This window comes from Ictalurus punctatus, chromosome 27 (genome assembly GCF_001660625.3).
Source record: "Ictalurus punctatus breed USDA103 chromosome 27, Coco_2.0, whole genome shotgun sequence".
NCBI lineage: Eukaryota > Metazoa > Chordata > Actinopteri > Siluriformes > Ictaluridae > Ictalurus > Ictalurus punctatus.
The window spans coordinates 12,375,273-12,397,944 of record NC_030442.2 but is presented as its reverse complement, the minus strand read 5'-3'; the positions used below and the strand labels follow the sequence as shown (position 1 = coordinate 12,397,944).

The window sequence follows — 22,672 nt, the reverse complement described above, 5'->3', positions numbered from 1 at the left end:
ACTGTTGTTGTGATTACATCTCCAAGGGATTACATCTGTGATTACCTCTCCACCTTGTTTCGATCTTATTACTTTTAATTCATCTATTCCCCTGCACTGTATGTCCTACAAACATTCATTTCTGCTTAATTACTATTAATAGTTAAATTCCAATATTAACACACACAATAATGAAGTGTAAAATTAAGCTTAGCTTACAGCTATATTTATGATTGTTGTCATGGATACATAGTATACAGAGCACTGATTTAGGGCTGTAATTACATTCGGGCTGTAATTACACTGACCTGATCAACACATGTTGGTGTCACGATATAAAAAATAAATACATAAATAAAAAAAAAACAGGCAGTCAGTCTATTTTATTCTGTTTTAAAGCTCTCATAACAAACACAGAATGGAAAGAAACTTGGCATTAAGTTCATAAAAAAAAACATTCAGTAAGCTCATGTGTATGGGTGTAGAACACCATCTAAAAGAAAGACTCCCAATCTGGCAGTTGTTTTCAATACTCCAGCTCTGGCCAAGGCCTGGTGTGTTTGTGTGAGAGAGTGGCCCTAAGCTGTTTTTGGCTTCGGGATGAGACTTCCAATTTGAGATGCTGTGTTCCAGAGCTTTTGTTTAGAAGCCAAAACTTGCTTTCTTGGCATAGGACTATAAAAGGAGACCGCAGACATACACAAATACACACTCATACACAATTTGAAGCGAGTACCCATGCCATAGCTAGTAATTGTCAGTTCAGAGCACTTGCTTTGGGATGCAATCAGGCTGGCAGCCCTTGTCAGATCCGTGGCTTTGACTGGCCATTTGTTCTGATTGTCACCTGTTAAAGCAGGAGAGGAGAGCTGAGAGACAGGATCTGATGATGGGACATCTTTGTACACGCCAGGTCAAGTCAAGTCACCTTTTTTATATAGCACTTTGAAAAGACAACGATTGTCGCCCAAAATGTTGTATACTATTTCAACTAAACCCAAATAGAAATGGAATAAAATATGAATACGATGAAATAAAAGAATAAAACAAAACATAAAAACTTAACTTTAAAAGACAAAACCATTGATTAAAAAAAAAAACTCTTGTCTTTAAAGGTTTTTAGCAAAATAGAAGTCTTAAAGGACCATGCAGAGAGAAACCTTTGAGAATCATTTCTTCTCAAAAAGAGAAATATGTCAAAATAACATATCAAAATATGTAGTGTTGTAGCCTCACAGTTCCACGGTCCATGGTTCACATGTCCGTCTCTGCGTTGGTTTCATCCTCGACTGGCTACACTAAATTGCCACTAGATGTGACTGAATGAGTGAATGAATGTGTGTGAGGAGCTCTGAGATATTGTAGACTCCCGTCTCATACAGCACACCCTCACACCTAGGAATTCCTGTGATCCACCTCAACTGTGAGCAGGATAAAGCAGTTATTGAGGATGAATGAATGAAAGAAAATACAAGCATTGATCCATCAAGTTCAAATCTCTTCAAATCCTTTAGTATTGAGTTCACGCTTAAATCTGTATAAACACATCCGATAGCCAGGAAGAAAGTCTCAACCTACTGCATGTCCCCTGTCCTACCACGTAAGCCCATACTTCCCCTCCTGTTCTCTGGCAGCCGAGTGCTCAATCATGATTAAATCAGCCATCGTCTCACCGAGTTTGCAATCATTTGTCCTTAATGAATTCCAGTCGCTCATTGCTCTGCTCAGCTCCCTCTCTCTCCCTCCCTCCCTCTCTGATGGTCTCTCTCTTTCACTCCATCTCTCTCTCTCTCTGGCACTGGAGGGATAATGAGAAATGAGTGAAGGAGGGGGGTGTGGATGAAGGAGTGAAAGTATGCAGTCTCAGGCTTCAATTTTCCACAAGAAGCACATGACAGAGAGAGACAGAGAGTGATCATGCACAACAGAGATGTTTTTGCCAGAAAAGAAGGTATGAATTAGTAGCCTATTATTTGTCTAGATGTGTCCCAAATAGAGGTGGACAACATGGCAAAAATATCATATCAAATAATGCCTGATAATTTCTATGATAGATGATCTGTATTATGATAGTATACTGTAGTTTTTGCTAATAAACTACCAAAACAGTAGTGTTGCATTCTAAAAAAAACGGTGAAATTCTTTAAACTGTAAATGTAATGATACTTATATTTACTGTCTACAAAAAAAGGAATTATTTAACACTGAAAAGAAAAATTATTTTTAAAATTGCAGCATACAATCATCTGCTTCCAATCTGAGTTTTGCAATCATTATAAAATTACTGACGTGATAATCTCAGAAAAAGTGCATCGTGCATAGTGTTATTATTCAACAAATAATAATATCTAGATGTTCATATAGTGGAACGTTCTGGAAGGAGACATTCATGGAGGAAGTATCCAGTGTCCATTGTCAGAGTATTCTGTACAGAGATCTTTGTGCTCTGTGGATTCTCAGTAACGTGACAAACTTTGGGGTTTTTTTCCATATTAACTTGAAGAGAGAGAAAATGAGAGGTTGGCAAGGGCTTATAAGTGATAACAGGAACGGACTTGTCTCTTGGACATTTCTCCAACATTAAATGCTTAAAAGCATGAAGCGTTGTTTGTTAACAATCGTTGGAAAATTGCTGTGGTATAAGAGAAGTAAAGCATTCTGGGATATGCTGTTATAGGAAAATAACTCTACTTCACTTTGGGCAGAATCACACCACTCAATCTTACACTATCTTGCCAAATGTATGTGGACACTTGACCATCACACCCATATGTGGTTCTTCCCCAAACTGGTGCCACAAAGCTGGAAGCACACGAATGTCTCTGTATGCTGTAGCATTACAATTTCCCTTCACTGGAAACAAGGGGTTCAAACCTATTCTAGCATCACGATGCCCATGTGCAATAAGCAAGCTCCATTAAGACATGGTTTGCCAAGGTTGAAGTGGAAGATCTTGTGTAATGCACAGAGCCCTGACCTCAAATTCACTGTACACCTTAGGGATGAACTGAAATGCAGACTGTATGCGAGGCCTCCTCACCTCAACATCAGCACCTGACCTCACTGCTCTTGTGGCTGAACGTGCAAATCCCCAAAGCTACGCTCCAAAATCTAGTGAAAAGCTTTCCCAGAAGAGTGGAGATTATAATAACAGTAAAGGGGGAATAAATCTGTCCATGGGGTGTCCAAAAAGCACATATGGGTCAGGTGAGAACAAACGTTTATATACTACTCTATATTATTTTCTCATAACAGCACACTCTGTCATGTTTTAGTGCTTATGTATCATATTGCCAATTCGATTTAGCTTTAAAGTGGACGGAATAAATCTTCGCTGAAAATAATACAATCTTATTACACTTTACAGCGATTTGGCAATTCCATTACTCCGTCATTACTTTGATGCAGGCTTCTGTTGAGCGTGCGCATTAATTAAATCACACTAAATCTGTTCAGTATTTGCACTCACAAATCACTTCTTAATGTGCATCTATCTCCATTTGGTAAAATAAATTCCACTTTGTAAAATAAATTGCCAATCAATGAAGAGGATATGCTGCCAGACGTTACAATCAATATACGCATAGATTTTAATCACTTTTCACAACTGATGACAGTAATGATAACACTGGATTTGAGCATTTTATTACCTTGGTCATATTCTGGAGCTCATTAAAACAGCCTATTAATTGATCCCAAGATCCATATTCAGTAGGTTAATTGCTATTATGTCCTTATTTAGGAAAAAGCCCATTTGAAAGGGGGTTAACGTTGGTGAAACACGGCTGGATGTTTAATGTACTGTAATAAAAACACACATAGAGCCAGGGAATCACACACTAGAGATCTGAGACACCTGGGTGTGAGACTAAGAGCACTTAGGCTGCTTGATCATGTCGGTCTGGAGAAGGGAAGTCCTAAATATAAATACGTTTGATGTAAAAAGGAGATTTCCTTTCTGCTAGGAAATAAGCTCGGACTATATAATCAGCTAGTTGCATGAAGCACGCAGCTGGTAATTACTGTTTAATGCAAACTGCGCAAATATTTTCATGCAAATTAAACTACTACATCATCAACCATTGCGATTATCAGTCCAATTCATGTCCTACAACTATAGAAGCTCTTTGCTTGCACAGATAATGAAGGATTTTTGTCTGAAATGTCTTGTTTCTCTTCAATTTGTACTGTGTGTGTATATGTGTGTAGTGTATATACACATACAGTATACACACACTCACATAGTTACTGATGTCATTCTGTCGGGTGGCTGCTTGAATCCTTCACCTTGACACTAACATTACAATCACACACATTCTCAGAGAGAGAGAGAGAGAGAGAGAGAGAGAGAGAGAGAGAGAGAGAGAGAGAGAGAGAGAGAGAGAGATCAGGAGAGTGAGAGAGAGAGAGAGAGAGAAGGGCAGGCTTGGGGCAGTCTGCATCACCGGGGAGGCAGGAAAAGCACATTACTTGACATTTACTGCAACATCGAGTTGAATTATGTTGCACCTCCTCTTATGACCTTCTCTTTCTATTTTTCTCTTTACCCATTTTAGCATCACACACATGGCATCCATGTCATCCCTCTCTGACACACACACACAAACATACACAAATGAGCATATGCATACACCCACACTGCCAGTTTTGTGTAACGTGTATGTGTTGGGGGGCATATGTGGGCGTATTTCTCTAATGGCTAGACATTTTATAAAAAATGCTTTGTGAAAAGGACGAAGAGAATGACATCAAAGGGGTGAGACGGAGCGACAAAGAAAGTGTTGATTGCGCTGCTGCGTTAACCGCCCACACAGGCTGCTTTCTCTCTTACACACACTTTGAAAAGGAAGATGGGGCAGGCGGTGAGGAGGGGAGCAGGGGGACATTTGAACAATGTTAAGTAATAAAACATGAACAGATGGTTTGGGGTATGTTCTGATGACAGGTTAGGGCCATAAGACAAGAGGCGCCAGACATCTAAAACAGTTTAGAGTCATGCGCTTGCAGTACACTGTGTTTATGTCACTAGGTGTGAGGACACAGATGTCCCTGGCTCCAATCCCCTGTGAAGTCTGGGCATTATCTGTCTTAGCTGTCTTTACAGTATTAGTCAGAGAGTATCAGCTGTCCTACACCATTGAGCAACAAGAAATATGAATGAGTGCAAGAAGCTTCTGGGCCAAAGTGCAAAAAAAAAAGGTCACAATCCAGTGATTACAAAATATGTCAACGTGTACAGATAGACTTTTGGAAATAAAGGAATGCCATAAAAGGCCCGAATGAACACAACTGAAGAATCCAGAGAGCGGACACTAATAAACATGCTGCAGAACAAGGTCTCAACCAACTGACTGGCCTTGTTTTAGGAAGAACATAGAGTTAGGGAAAAGTGTAAAGTACTCAGGAGTGAGTGCTGCAAACACCAATAACATCTACATACATGGAGTATGTGGAGTATATACATGGAGATACATGCTCAAAAGTTTGTGGACACCTGACCATCAAACCCGTACGTGCTTTCTGAACATCCCATTCCACATTTAGTCCCACTCTGCTGTTATAATAACCTCCAATCTTCTGAGAAGGCTTTCTACTAGACTTTGGCGCATACCTGTGGGAATCTGTCCATTCAGGCCCAAGAGATCACTCGAGTTCTTCCACTCCAGCCTTGGCAAACCATGTGTTCATGGAGCTCGCTTTGTGCAAAGGGGCATTGTCATGCGGGAACAGGTTTGGGCTTCTTAGTTCCAGTGAAGGGAAATCTTAATGCTACAGCATACAAAGACATTCTAGACAATCCTGTGCAACTCTGTGGCAAATGTTTGTGGAAGGCCTACATATGGGTGTGATGGTCAGGTGTCCCCAAACATTTGGCCATGTGGTGTATTTTCTTTTCATTACTAATACTACTGCCACCACTAACCTAATACAGTGTGTTATATATATATATATATTATATATATATATATATAAAATGTACATACACACACACACACACACTAATAACAATAAGAGTGTCATTTGATTGACTGCAAGGAACAATGACATACCTCAGAAGTAAAATCCATGGCAAAGAACACATCTTGATATCTAGATACATACACACACACACACACACACACACACACACACACACACACACACACACACACAGCAATGCTTAGAAAAGCTGAGGTAGTTCATGTGAAATAAATCTTGGTAATTTACTTAAAATTCAGCACTTCTATGACCTCCCAACTTTCAGGAATGGCCCAGAATAAAAGTTGATGAGTATCTATTATATGGAGAGGGACTAGTGATGTTCATAAGGACTGGGATGCAGGTGGTAGCAGGCGGTCAGACATGAAGCGGAACAAAAAAAGGCCATTTTTATTAACATAAGAGTGTATTGGACATGGCAGATTTGTCACTCAGCGCTGCACAATATACTTATCAGGTTCTTACATTCATCTATAGTAAATGCTTCAATGTCACTGTGGTTTAACTGACTAATTGTTTTGATAATGAGTCTTTATTGGTCGCATATACATTACAGCATAGTGAAATTCTTTTCTTCGCATACCCCAGGATGCCAGGAAGCTGGGGTCAGAGCGTGGGGTCACCCATGATACAGTGCCCCTGGAGCAGAGAGGTTTAAGGGCCTTGCTCAAGGGCCCAACAGTGGCAACTTGGCAGTGCTGGGGTTTGAACCCCCGACCTTTTGATCAGTGACCCAGAGCCTTAACAGTCAAGCCACCACTGCCCTGGTCATGGACAGGTACAGACATAAGTAAGAACTGCAGGAATGGCTGGGTTTGTTCAACTTTCTGAGAGACTGTGGCAGGAGTAGGATAAAAATGAAACACAATTCAGTGCACACCTCCAACAGAAAGTGTGCAGGAAGCCAATGAAGTGATATAAGGTGAGATAACATGCACTTGCTTAATTTGATTGAAGAGTGTTGCATTCTGGATCATCTGCAGTGGTTTATAGTGCAAGCTGGTCATCAAGAATTGCAGTAGCCGAGCCAAAAACAATCTAAAATTAATACATGAAGTGATATAAACTGATTCAGTGATGAGGCACTTTGGTCATTCTGGAGATCATTAAATGATCCAGCAGATTAGAAACACAAGAAATGCCTTCTCACATCCATCTCTCTTCTTTGGAAAATCATCTTCAAGAACTACATACTTCATTCGGACATGATAGCTATGAACGAGCAAGGAGATACGTTAATATACTTAAAACAACAAAAAAAAAAACGTAGTTTAGTAATCACCTATGCTGTTAACTAACAGTGGATAAGGAGAGGGGCTTGTTGATGCCTTACATTGACAATAAGACAATCTAAAAGACAGACAGAAGCAGAGACAGAAAGCAGGAAGTACCGTGTACAATACAGGAAACACAATTCAAAGGCAGCAAATTAAACACTAAACCAGCAAATGAAAAGTAAGGCACCCGTGTCCCTCTAATTACATTCATAATCAGAAAAATAGCTTGAATTGCTCTGGGTGCATTCAGTAGTGTATTACACAGATAAATAGGGCAATTATACCAAGTCATTAAATTCATAGACAAACATTAGGAAACAGCATTTATGTACCAGGCGTCTGTGCCCAATTAAAACCGGCCTTCCATTTGCGGTGCTTGGCCAGTCATGCCAGCCAAACCAGCAAAACAAGCACACGTGCTCTTGCGCACCCCACACACACTTTATCACTGCAACTAAACAAGCGGTGCCACAGAGACCGAATGAAACGACCTGCAAAGACCTGCGCACGAGGTTCATCTCCAAATTCACCCTTACGTACAGCGTACTCAAATCAAAATATCTACTTCCTTAGTAATATGGTTTCGTAATATGTTTCTGTAACGAGATGTTTATTTAACATTTTTGGAAGGAGTCTCCAGTGTCGGTGCTTTGTACCACCCAGATGTTTTCCAACACAGGATCATCCTCTGAATGGATGCTTTTCTAGTTTCTTGGTAACGTGGCAAGTTGTCTAACTTCAAGAGAGTGAAAAAAAGAAAGGCTGCTGAGAGAATGACTGTTTCATGAACACTGCACATTAATTATAACTATAAAAGGAGCAAAAGTATGAGGTGTCATTCTTTAGTAAATAAACTGCCAAACTGCTGTGGGATGACAGGAATAACACCTTCCAAACCGTGCCGTTATACGGAAAGATTGCACACCAGTGGAGGTGTAATACGGCATGACGCACAGTATGAGCTGTTACTATAGAAACAATAACGTATTACAATGAACACGTTAATGTAAACCTTTCGTTCACGTTACAACTGGAACCACTGTCTGAGCTGTGCTGTTATTCAAAAATAACGCACACCTTCTGACCAATCAGATTCAAGAATTCAACTGCGCTGTGGTATAAAAGAGGAATCAAACCCTTCAGGGTGTGCTGTTGCGGAAAATAATCAGCTTCGGGATAACACCCTACTGATGATTATTTCCTATAAGAAATTCCAGTCATGTTTAATTCCTTACAGGTTTGTTAGCTCATTTTAACCACACTATTATGACTGTTAATTATGAGACAAGCCTTTCACTTAAAATTGTAAACGACTCCTCGCTTTCAAGAAAAGTGAATTTGGGATTGTTTTCATCAAGAAAGTATACACGCTGCCCTTAAACTTGGACAAAACAAGGGACCTTCTGAATGTGTGCATGATCTAGGATGCTAGCCGCTGATCGAAATGCAATGATTTACAAATGTGAAATTAAAGATGAAATAAAACCTATAGCATGGTAAACCTGTAAACCTTTGGACTGGCATGAACCAGTCCGTACTCCTATTTCCCTTTTTTCCATGTGTCTCTCTTTTCCTCCCCTCTCCGTTCACTCTAACCCCGAGGGTCGCATTTTTATGGAGCTTGCTATAATGATGCTTAATATGTGGCTTTGTGGCTGCTACCATCTCTCTATTTCTCTGATCCATTAGCCTTGGCTTTCAGGGCCCCTGCAGCTAAACCCATTTGCTCCTGTCTCTCCCCCGGTACCGTCATCAGAATCCATCCCTTCAGCCGACCACTAATGTTTTTAATTCAATTGCACCAATCCATATCATGGCCTTGTTCCTCTCTCTCTGTCTCTCCTGAGAGAGATGAAATGAGAGAGAGAGAGAGAGCGAGCGAGCGAGCGAGAGAGAGAAAGAGCGAGAGAGAGAGAAAGAGCATAGCCCTCTCTGTCTGACCCCTACTGATCTTGGGGGGGAAAATCTGTTAAGCCTTGATAAAAGTAGTCATGCTTTTTACTCTGCCAGCCAACACACACCGTAGACATACGCACACCCACACACTGCAAATGTGTACAGCAGAGAAATGTCAAGACTGAGGAGGGGGGGTGAACTGAGTTGTCACTTGGCGTGTTAGCTGTCGCTCTATTCTCAGCCTGAGGGAAACTGCAGTGGCGGCTGTTTGTGCATCTTTTTTTCCTTCTGTAATCCTCTTGTTTGTTTTTTTTTCTTGGACGGTTTGCTAGTACTGGATTTATGTGCATGTGTGTATGTGGGAGGGTGCGTTCAGACAAGAACCTCCCGACCATCTCATCTCATCACTCCCCTCCCTCACTGCCTCCCTCAGACACCCACCCCTCCGCTTCACTGTCTATCAGACTGGATCACTTGGGCAGTGTGTTTTTATGAATTAATAAAAGGCACTTTGGGGGCCCTGTAGGGAGCGTGGGGAGGGGAGGAACGAAGAGGGTGAGGGGGGCAGAAGGCAATCTCTGGCAGCTTAATGAGCACCACGGGGACAGTGCACGCACACACACACACACACACACACACACACACACACACACACACACACACACACACACACACACACACACAGGTAGCACTCTACATCATTGTCACAGGCATGCAGGGCTTGGCCACAGAGCACCAGATGACTATCATTACCCAGATAAATACATCTGCCCTCAACAGTGGCCCCACTCACTACCTTACCCCTCCTCTGTCTATCCACGTATTGCTCCATCTCAATCTCCATCTCTCTCTGTTTCTCATGCCAGGGACAGGTCTCCCCATTGGGACAGGCTCATTGATTAAAATCCTGCTATGATGCTTGATCGAGGTTCGTTATGTCTCCCGCTAGGAGCTTATTTCTGATGTTTCTGTCCACTGCTAAACATGATGCACGATGCAAAGCAACCTGCCAGAACAGTGTTCCATAGAGTACAACATCAATTCTAACTTATCTACATTTAAGCCTAATCGTGCCAGCAGTCATGTGACATTAGCATTACTGCTACAGCTGCTGTTAGCAGTGCCAGAGTCATAAACGTCCACGAAATAGCAACAGGACTACTGTCAGGGCAACATTACCATAAGAACTGCACAGAGCAGGGAAAAAAGCCATGAGATTTCATTTACCAAATTAGTTCTGAAACCATAATACATCTCCAGAGAGAGAGAGAGAGAGAGAGAGAGAGAGACAGACAGGAAAAGAGAGAAAGAACACGAGAATAGTAAATGGTGCCATTAGAACAGTAGGGGCTTTCTCTACACAGCCCATAATCGATGCCATGGCAACAGTCTCCTTAGAAACAGAGAAGTAGCCTGGCAGCATCAGGAGCCCCACTGAGGCTGAGGCCTGTTATAATGGATGAAAGAGGGGCAAAATGAAGGGCATCGTCAGCTGGCATGGCTCAACATGGCCAGCCTTGGGGCCAGAGTCCACATTAAACACTGACAGCACTCCACACTGAACACTGAAGTCAGCAGAGTTAAAGAGATTTCTGAATATAAATGCTTTCCTGGCAGTTCCAAGGCACTTTGGCTCATTTGTGATTCTGTTTTACACTCATTTAACACTTCAGTTGGTCCTTCTTTACCAGCCAGGAATGATCATCCAGGCCTCATTCTCTTCTCACAGCTGCTTGTATTACATATGCATATATGGCATATTTCACACCTGACATGCTGTTAAAAGATTTAACCTCTTCCTTTCCTTCAACCCCGTTTAACTGTGAGATCTAAATGGAAAATGTACTAACAGAGTAATTTAATTTAATATCATTGAAACCTTTACGGACAAAAACAAAGAAGAGATAAAACATAATTAATAAAAACTGGAATGAGACAGGATAGGACAGGACAGGATAGAATGAGATAGGATGGGAAAGAATAGGGTGAGACAGAATGAGATAGGATATGATGAGACAGAATGAGATAGGATAGGGTGAGACAGAACGAGACAGGATAGGACAAGATGAGATAGGATAGGACAGAATGAGATCGGATAGAATGAGAAAGAATGAGATGGGATATGATAGGATTGAATAGAATAGGATAGGATAGGACAGGATGAGATAGGATAGGCTAGGATGAGAGAATAAGACAGGATAGGACAGAATGAGACAGGATAGGATTGGGTGAGATAGAATGAGATAGGATAGGATAAGAAAGGATTAGGCAGGGTGAGACAGGATAGGATATGATAAGATAGAATGAGACAGGATAGAATAGGACAGGGTGAGACAGAATGAGATGAGATAGGATAGGATATGATGAGACAATGAGATAGGATAGGGTGAGACAGAATGAGATGAGATAGGATAGGATATGATGAGACAATGAGATAGGATAGGGTGAGACAGAATGAGATGAGATAGGATAGGATATGATGAGACAATGAGATAGGATAGAATAGGGTGAGACAGAATGAGATAGGATAGGATAGGATAGGATAGGATAGGATAGGATAGAATAGGGTGAGACAGAATGAGATGAGATAGGATAGAATAGGGTGAGACAGAATGAGATAGGATAGGATAGGATAGGATAGGATAGGATAGGATAGGATAGGATAGAATAGGGTGAGACAGAATGAGATAAGATAGGATAGGACAGTACAGGACAGCACCAGATGGGGATGCAAGGGACGGGGCAAAATGTGACAGGACATGACAGAATAGGATAGGATGGAATGGGATGAGATGAGTCGAGACAGGAAGACATGTGATAGGATAACATATGATGGAATGTGATGGGATAGGCCAAGATAAGATAGAATATGATAGGAGAGAAGCAAAAATGAGAGGAGAGATGAATTATCATAAGCTTGAAGCAGAGTTTATTTCTCCGACTGTGTGGAGTGCTGACCTGCAAGCCTGGATAATAGGGGATGTGGGATTAAAATGTGATAGCATGGGCCTCAAGAGCCCCTCATGCTTATTCTAATGGAGGCCGTTGACTGACAGCAGCGCCACTTGACTGTTGCAACAGTCATTCAGTCATAATAAGACACTTAACATCAGACCCCGGGCACTCTGTCGCTCTCTTTTTTTCGCCACTCCACTTCTATATCTCCGTCATTCGCTTTTTGGTTACCACTTCAAGCCTTTCTTTCTCTCTCTCTCCCTCTCTCTCTCTCTCTCTCTCTCACTCTATACTTCATACTTCATTTCTATCACCATATTTCAAATCTTCTCATCTTTTTCTCTCTCCCTCTCTTCACCCTACTCCACTCTAGCTTTCTCCTATGCTCTCCATCTTCCTCCCCACTCTATTCATTCTCCACTTTGCCATTCTCTCTCTGAATAGATTTATCACACATTGCTTGGTGACAGCAGTAATACATGCAGTGCCATCTGATCTTACTGGCTTCAGATAGGACACATTTCAAAAGCAAACTCTGGCTTTTCATATGAATACATCCTGCCATACATAGTATATTTGTCGTTGTCACATAAACAACCAATGGCATTCAAGTAAATATAGGGACTGTCATTTACAGAAGAAGAATTTCAATACTAGCTGTCTGTGCTGTATCCTTTCTACAGAACATCTACACTGCAAGTGTACCAGCTCAGACCCGAAATAAATATATAAATAAATAAAGGAAGAAAATTTCCTGTCAGCATTCTTACCTCTTGCTTGCGCATACACACACTGACATCCAGACACGCACTTTTCTCATTAATTAGCGCATCCTGCTGCTTTTGGCCACGGTAATTGTTTGTCAGCATGTCACTCACCCACTCCTCTGTGTAAACAGAGACGGGCGGGCACCGGTACACTGTCACATTCAATGATCCACACACAGCCCTTATGGCATTCCTATCCTAATTTGGTATGTTCCTTATTGCCAAGAGTGGAACTTGCCGTTCTCTGTGCAAGGCTTGGGTCATGATGCTCCCAAGGGGGATAAAAACGTTGCAATTCTGCTGCAAGTATTATGTGATCAGCATACAAAGCAAAGTATTTTGATTATTCTTTTTTTTTATAGTATGCTAGGAATACTTATAGAAGAGAGAGTTACTTTTTTACACAAACTGGGCTGATTTATCTGCATTAAAGGCCTTTAGAGACCAAAACAGAAGCTTGTTATTAGTTTGATAAATAGTGAAAACTGCATACTATTTAATTTTTCTGGCCAACAATCCAAACAACTTTGGAGCACAGTAAACAAAAACAGGTTGGCATGCCTTACCGTTCCAGGACACCCAGTTTGATCCTGAGCTCGGGTTACAGTTAGGAGTTTCGAATCGTCTCTCCGTGTCCGCGTGGGTTTCCTCCAGGTCTTCCTGGTTTCCTCCCACCTCCCAAAAGCATATGAGTGGACTACGCTAAATTGCATCTAGGTGCATATAATATATATACACATGGTACCCTGCTATGAACCGCCATCCCATCTATGTTGTATTCCCACCTTGTGCCCAGTTTTTCCATGATGGACTCTGGATCCATCATGACCCTGACCAGGATAAAGTGTTTACTGAAGATCGATGAATGAGTTAATTAAAAAAGTACAGTCAATTCCACTGGCTTATACAGCAGGCCATGGGAAAACATTTACAACCAAAAGACATTTTGGATCGCCAATTCCTTGCCAAGTCCTCTTTGCTACTTCTTTGATCTTTACACCTGTTATTATTCAGAACGTATATGATGTGAACTTTGATGAGGTTTTTTTTTTTTTGTGATAGTTGCGGCCAAAAAAAGTTGCGATGCACCTTGTGGAGGTTTTTTTTTCTTTCCTTTTTAAGCAGAAAACTACTAGAATTGGTGAAGTCGCATTTGCACAAAACTGTTTTGCCCGGTCATTCACAGTGATGTTTGTTGGTGAATGAGACCTTTTAGCTGTACTCCTGTTCGATGCATGGGAATCGAAGAGGGCTTTTACTAAATGCGTGAAGTGATGACATGACATCACATGACACGCCTTGGCCCAAAGCAAATATTGCAGTTTGCTTGATTTTGCCATCGGTTCCCCAGCCCATGATATTCCACAGTAATTCTCCACTTGGTTGTTGAGTGATTTTCCAATCTCTCGTTAACTTCGTGGTCAGTTCATTTAGGTGGAGGGTTACCTCCCGCCTCTCGGAAAAACTGCTAGGTTTTAGTGGCTCGCTGTGGTGGCAGAATATACAAACTCCGCAGAAGTATTAGTAATGTAGTAGTAGGAGTAGTAATGTTTACCCTCGCACTCAAATCACCACCTCTGGCTTGCATATAGTGTCAACTCTAGGCTTTTTGGTTGGATGTGTTCTCATAATGGCATATAGCTATTACACTCGGCCCCGAGTTGTGTGTGTGTGTGTGTGTGTTGTGTTATTTGTGTCATTTGTGTCTGCTTTCTAATTGTAAAATAACCTTGACTTCGTAGAAATGTGCGATAAAAAATAAACAATAATGTGTGCAAGTTTCCACAGAGTAGCACGTTTCTTTAGAATTTACATCCTTAATCTCTGCAGCTTCAGTGCAACAGCCTTAAGATCGATCAGGATTGCATAACTGACATGGCCTGGCTCAGTGTTAACTTATTCATTTAATCCTCCGAAATAAGGCAGCTGGTAGAGACAGTGGGATGAGTATTGATTACACATCGATGTGTGTGCTGTTGTCAGCAGTGACGGCTTTCTGGAGCAAAGTGATTGTATTTCATGTGTATTCTAGATAGCAGCTATGATAAATTCTTCTTGGCCTCATCCTGGGGCTTTATCTGTCTCCTTCCTGCCCTCTGACTGATGTTCTCTATCAAGCCATTGTGCTTTATCCCTGCTCTAATCTTTCATCCTGCTCTCTCCCGCTTGATCCCTCACGCTCTAAGGCGGTTACGGTCAGGTCCATAGTATCCATCCTCAGTGAAAGCTGTTCAATCAATGCTCTCTGTCTTTTCTCCCTCTGAGAAGAAACGTTCACACTGAGGGCTAATCATCTGCCTTGCCTGGTTCTGATGCTGGTCTAAGGACCTAGTGGTAAACGAGGAAGGCTGATGGCTGCTGTGTCTGATTTAAGGCCCTCTGCGGAGGTGTCATCCAGAGCCACGGAGTAATTAGTGTTTCTGAAAGTCGAGCGGTTATTATAAAATCAATGCTTCGTCATTATGCCCCGATCCCCCTCTCCCCCTGCTACTGCAGCTATTGATCGGCCTGTGTGCTGACTGCGTATCGACCGGGCCGGTAATTTGCAGCAAAGTGTACATGATGCATGGATGGATGGAGAATTTTGATAATGGCTTCATGCTATCAATACTAGGTTGGGTATAAGGCTGCTGACTATGGGGTGGGCATTTTAAGTGTGTGTGTGTGTGTGTGTACGTACGTGTGTGCATTGGTCAGGTGGGTTTAGAGGATGTCAGGAAAGAGAGAGCTTAAAGTGGAAGCCTTGTTTGACTCGGTACTATCAGCAAATAAGGCCCTAGAGTCTGCTAGTCAGGCGGGAAGTGAAGGCTTGAGAGGAGTCATGCTAAAGAGCTTTACTCTAAATCTCTAAGTGTCTCAGCTATCTTAATAAAGAGTGCTGCTTCATGTGGTTCAATAATCTTCCGTCAGCCTTTGCTTGTGAGGCATTAAAACACCAGGGAATAAAAGCAGCGAGCTAAAGCAAAGCAGAATCGCTGGTGAACTTTGCCTTACTGTGTGTCTGATTCAAATGTACTAATTTTATCATGGACTTCACTGAATAAGTCTCATGCACATGCACGCACGCACACACGGTAACTGCTATTATTCCCAGTGAAGCAATTAAAGTGCGTTTAGGCTCTGGCAAAAGTGTACGTGCACAGCAAGTGGCTACATTGTCCTCTGCTGAAGCAAGGAAGGTTAAGTATACTCAGCGACGGTGCTACACCAAGAGAAGAGAAGATACAAATACAACTCATTCACTTTCGACTAGTACGAAGGACAAAAGCGAGTGAGTGGGAAACCAAGACTGTTTATGTTTTAGTAAAGGTTCGTTTAGAAAGTGACTAGAAATAATGTCGGATCATGAACTCCAACCACACAAAAGAAGCACACGTTAAGAAAACGACAGGAAGAAATAATAATGAAGGGTGCAACTGGAGAGTGAACAGCAAATATGTCACTGGTATTCAAACATAAGCATTTCTTCATAGATTTTGAAACTAGTGTAAATAAACGGTTAGAATATTCACTGCTAATGCCAGCGAGCTAGCTAACAGGAATTATCTTGACAACATGTCTGGCACGATTTAGGTCATATTAGCTAACCTGTCAGGATTTTTATGCCACGTTTAGAAACGTTCATAATATTCCCTAAGACTAACAAACTAGCTACCATGAGCTAAACTGACAGGATTTCTTTAAAAGCACTGTAAGTCACAATCATAAATGCTAAACCTCTTCAATTCTAGCCAACTAACTACCATGAGTTAACCTGATGCAATTTCTGACAGAATTATTAAGCCATATTCATGAATGTTTATAATATTTACTGCTAAAGCTAACATACTAGCTAATATGATCTAACCCAACAACTTCTGACAGAATGTTAAAGCCATATTCATAAAGTTCCAGGATCTCAAGTGGTAGCATTATGCCAACTAGCTAACATGAGCTAACCTGACCAGATTTCATACAGGATTTTGAAGCCATGTTTTGAAATCTTCACAGGCTATACCAACTATTTACCATGAGCTAATCTGGCAGGATTTCTTTCTGGCAGGATTTTAAGTCATGTTTAAAATAAATAAATAATAATAAAAATTCATAAGCTTCACTGTTATGGCTAGTCAATTAGCTATCATGAGATAAACTGACTGGAATTCTTTTAAAAAAAAAAAAAAGAAAAAAAAAAAAGATCTTTTAAAGTCTTTTTTTTTGTTGTTTAAATCACTGAAAACATCTTTAAGTTGTATTGTATTAATATATTGTATTGTATATTCTGATTCAGATTGTACCTCTGACTATTCTATTTACTGAGTAAATATAGTCTTACTTCTTGAAACCTCCTTATATCAAATCTACTACTGGCCCATTTCCCCTCACACGTAAACACACTGAGCCGAGCATTAGCATAATTGGAGTTTGTATACAGATGCTTAGTGCTTACATGATGGATCGCTTTCCAATAAAGTGTATGTTCCACACTGTGTGTTTCGTATCCTCTTAAGCACCCCCTACTGACATACACACAGACTCCCTGTCTCTTCTGAGAGGAAGTAAGCTGTATTTAGTTTAGACAATAACAATGTCAACATTCTCATTCTCATGCAGCATTTACAGGATGAATGTGTTTTGCATAGATTCAGTTATACCTCAAGCCATTAGCAAAGAAACAAACTTCTGTCGTTCGGTCGTGCTTTTGATACTACTCTGTAAATGAATACATAAGCGCAAGAAAATGACTGTTTATTCGTGTGCTTTTGCAAAATAACAAAGTCGTTAATTAAAGGTACCGTCGAGTTGTTATAAGGTGCAGCTCTGGAGTCTAAACACAACCATCAAACATCATTAAAATAAGGAACGAAGTTCACTGAAAGCCCCATCCTGAGATCAGAGTCCACGTCTGGTTTTTGTAGTAAATCTTTGGCCTAACTACACCCTGCATTTACCCCCTCCTGCGTTCTCCTCCTCCTCCGCTGCTCTGGCCTGGCTGAGTCCTCATCTTAGCCCTGTTAATGACAGAGACCCCACTGGGCCTTTGTAGACCTGTCCCCGGGGGCGGTTCTAAACTCCCACCCTCCATCAGCCCTCCTACACGCTGCGCCCTGACGCTAAACAGCTATTCTGCACTCCACCGAGCCCCACACCGCCCCACTGTGCTCCATTCTTCCCAGCTTTTATCAGCTTGGCTAATGGCTGCCGGGCAGGGCTGCACAGCGTCTCAGAAATGCTGTAGCTTTCTCTACAACTCTCGACTCCTGGCAGCTCCCCTCCCATCATGTCGGAGGTGCTGCTGGGTAATGATGGAGAGAGGATTGGGGATGGGGGGTGGGGGAGCTTGGATGGAGTGAAGTGGGAGAGAGAGAATTGGAAAGAGAGAAATGAGCCAGGGAGGGAGGTAACACGGCGAGCAAGAGGAAAGACGAACGCCAAGAGAGAAAGTGTTAAAGAGAGAGAGGTGTAGAAAGACTCTGCAATCCAACAGCAGGCTGTGTAAACCCACATTAGTAATGTCAGTAGGGAACAAGCAGGCTTTTAATAACAAATGAGTCCGACCTCTGAACCTTAACCGCCTAACTGACGTCTGATTAGCCAACCAGCAATCGCACTCTCTGATTGGTGCCTTACCAAACCGCCGAGAGTGGAGTTCCGCTTTCCAGTCCACTCACATAAACCATCTCCCATCTCGGTTGTTAGTGCCAAGACCGCAGGTATTAATATTTAAACACAGGGAAATGTGGCCAGGACAATCAGCACCACCGCACACCATTTGCATATATGTGAGGTGTTGTTAGGACCCAAGCAGAGACACTCACACTCCTCTGCAACACTTGCTGCCATCAAGTGCAAATGAGTCAGCGATCACACCTGCCACGTATTTGCATGGTTGTAGAAAAATGGCTGCAGATACAGAACCAGATAAGACGAGGCTGTTGACTCTTGGGGGAATTAACAAGGGAATCACTTGGATGGAGAGTGTACTAAGCACATTCAGATTAGCCTGGAGTCCTAACGCAGGCATAATAAAGTGCCTAAAACAAGTTATGCAAAATCCTGTGCGGCAAAATAAACCAAAGCTATTTGCATGCGTCAAACCCGAAGACGAAATGTAAACATTTTGGAAAACGACTATTTACCATCTTGCGAAGAAGGAACGCTGCCGAGTGCAGCGCGAAAATGAACGCGCTTAGCTGTTCAATAAGTAATTGTCTGGATCCAAAGGAGTGTTTTATGTGATGAAAAAGACACTTGAAAGATTAAAAGAATAAAGCGGTAAGATTATTCATTGGCTTTGATCATCCAGTCAGAGACATGCTATTTAACAAGATCAAGATGAGAATAATGAGTACACACACGCACGCACACACCCACACACACACACACACACCCACACGTCTGTATTACTATCCTTGTGAGGACCTTCAACTGACATACTTATTAATGCAGCTAATTAATCCTATGCCTACATCTAAATACTAAGATCTTTAAGTTCTTTTAATAAAAGCCAAAGTTTTTGTTAAAAAAATCAAAATTAAAAAAAGGAATTCTCCTCATGGGGACCAACCATATATCCAAATCGAGGAGCTATTTGATCCCCATCAAGATTTAAAAAATAAATAAATAAATAAAAATAAAATAAAAACATTCCCACACCTAAACACACATAATAAAGGCAAAGCTGTAAACAATCACGTGCAAAGATCAAATCTAATTAGAATTCTGTAAATGTCATGTAAACCTTATTATTTTCTTATTCTGTTTTATATTATACAAAACCATAGACATGTATGTATTTTTATATGCATCAAAAGAATCAACATCCATCCAGACCCTTAGGAACACAAGGTTGGTAAAACATCCACGGAGGCTATACGTTAGTCATTCCCTTTTAAAAAGGACTGATATGGCAAAACAGATTAAGCTCAGAAGCGCTCGTCTGGAATGTAAGACCAGAGATCAAACACATGCGCCCGTGTCTACACATCTCTTTACTAGAGCTGCTCTTCCCCTGCTGCATTTTAAACTGCTAAGGGTCTAGCTAATATCAACTGTGTAGAATGATGGATTGAAGATATAAAAATGATTTTAGAATGACAAACTGGGAACACTGCCAGTCAGTCTGATACGACGTTAAAACGATGGGGTTGCTTGTAAGCTTTCATCTCATCTTGACATTTATATAGAGCTTTAAAGGGCTAAGTAACACAGGCAATGTCCTTGGGCGGCAAATTGCCATGGGCGACAGCGGCGCATTATTTTCTGTGTAGGTGCTTCTGAAAAGGTACGGTGTCTCTGTATTTATGCCGTCTAGCCCTATTAAGCATTGCTGCTTACAGGTTGGCACCTGATGTCTTACCTTGGAAAACCCAGCCCCTATTCCTTGATAGTGCACATTCTGAGAAAATACAAATGCAAAGAAAAATAAATGTTAACGTTAATTAAATTTTTCTAGTGATTTAATCCCAATGATGTGTTTAATGCACATCAATATAGAAGGTATTTATCCAGCAATCTATGCGGTGTTTTTTTTTTTCTCAAAATTTGCAATGCAATTTGAGGAGATTTTGTGCTTTTTTTCTCTCTCAAAACTACTAGAATTGCTGTAATTGTCTGTTGCAGTGTTGTTTGTAGGTAAATGAGACCTCTTAGCTGTACTCATGTTCATCACACAAGAATAGACGAGGGCTTTGGCTGAATGCGTGTTGTGATGATGTCACATGACACGTATTGGACAAAATCTGTGGAAAATCTGCGGTAATGTTGAAAAATTACAAGCTCCTCCGAATATAGTTGAGTTTGCTTGATTTTGCGTTCATTTCTACGATCGCAAAATCCTGAAGTGACTGAATAAGGGAGAATATGTTTACATTATACAGTGCTGTGAAAAAGTATTTGCCCCATCCTGATTTCTTCTGGTTTTGTGTACATCTCATACTAAAATGTTGCAGAAATTAAAACAAAATCTAAGATTAAACAAAGGCAATCTGAGTAAACACAAAATACAGTTTTTAAATGATAACGTTATTTATTGAAACAAAAACGTTATCCAATACCAACTGGGCCTGTGTGAAAATGTATTTGTCCCCATAGTTACTAATTCCCCAAATCTATGCATTCCTAATGTGGTTCAGCTGGACTAGACACAACCAGACCTGATTACTGCAAACCCTGTTCAATCAAATAAACATTTAAATACAACTTTTTCAACAGCATGAAGTTGGTTAAAAGGTCTTACCCAGTAACACAGTATGCTAAAGCTGAAAGAAATTCCAGAAATGATGAGGAAGAAGCTGATTGAAATACATCAGTCTGGGAAGGGTTACAAAACTATTTCAAAATCTCTGGAACTCCAAAAAACCACAGTGAGAGCTATTATCTCCAAATAGAAAAACTCGCCAAAGTAGTGAACCTTCCCAGAAGTGGCCGACCTTCCAAAATTCCTCCAAGAGCACAGCAAGGACTCATCCAGGAAATCACAAAAGAGCCAAGGACAACATCAAAGGACCTACAGGCCTCCCTTGCATCAATAGGGATAAATTTGCACTTTTAATATCTGTGTACCGTGTTGATAAATTTCTGTAAAGCTGCTTTGAGACAATGTCTATTGTAAAAAGCGCTATACAAATAAAATTGAATTGAATTGCGTGAAGGTCACTGTTCGTGACTCCACTATCAGAAAGACACTATGCAAAAAAGGGCTCCATGGAAGAGTGGAATTCTGCTCTCTACCAGAAAATCCTAAAGGAGAATGTCCAGTCTTCAGTCCGTAAGTTGAAACTCAAGCACAACTGGATTATGCAGCAAGACAATGATCCAAAGCATAGGAGTAAGTCCACCTCTGAATGGCTCAAAAAAGCAAAATGAATGTTTTGGAGTGGTCAAAGTCCTGACTTAAACCAACTGAGATGCTCTGGTAGGACCTTATACAGGCAGTTCATGCTTGAAAACTCTCCACTGTGGCTGAAATAAAGCAGTTCTGCAAAGACAAAGAAGAGTGGGCCAAAATTCCACCACAGTGCTGTGAAAGACTGATCCCCAGTTATCGGAAGAGTTTGGGTTGCAGTTATTGCTGCTAAAGGTGGCACAACAAGATTTTAAGTTTAAGGGGGCAATTAGTTTTTCACATGGGTGTTGGATAACTTATTTTGCTTCAATTAAAAAATATATCTTTAACTCTATAGTGTGTTTACTCAGGTCTTTGTTTTATGTTGTATTTCGTTTGAAGATCTAAAACTATTTCGTACAAGATGCACACAAAAACAGAAGAAGTCTGGCGCATGAAGAAAACAGAAACTACAAGCTGAAGAGTAGCTATAGTTAATACAGTAAATCAGATGGTCAGATCAGGAACAAAGGTAAGTTTAAAGTACAGGTAGCTGCGTTATCTATATTTTTTAATATGCAATGCTTTACACAAATTACACATAGATACTGTATCTCTGTGCTATTAGTCTGCCTCGGCATGTCGTTTGAATTCCCTAATCATTTGTTTTGACTATCATTTGACTGTGTCTAACTTTATTTTTGTTATCTCTCTTTTTCATCATTTATACATGCTGGTGAGGTTATTGGAAACATTAATTTTGTAAAGCTAATTAGAAAAGTCTCATTTTGCCTAATTCACTGTAGCAGGAGAAGAGTTATAAACATATAAAGGGGCGGTAGGGACAGGAAATAAAATTTGGCCTAGGGTGCACAGTGGTGAGAACTAATGGTTAGGATCCTGAAGAAGCTTTTAAACTGTTTAGGTAGGGAAACAGTACAGTGGGGGAAAAACTTGCTGCACTGCCCCAAATGGGCAAATCTGCACATATTCAATTTTAATACAATGTTCAC

General features: G+C 40.9%; 1 long non-coding RNA gene across 1 annotated transcript in view; it reads right to left on the bottom strand.

Annotated features, from left to right (window-relative positions):
* LOC124626433 (uncharacterized) overlaps window positions 1–22,672 on the bottom strand; it is a 76,759-nt gene that overhangs the window by 24,898 nt on the left and 29,189 nt on the right. The gene's annotated exons all lie outside the window — the stretch shown is intronic.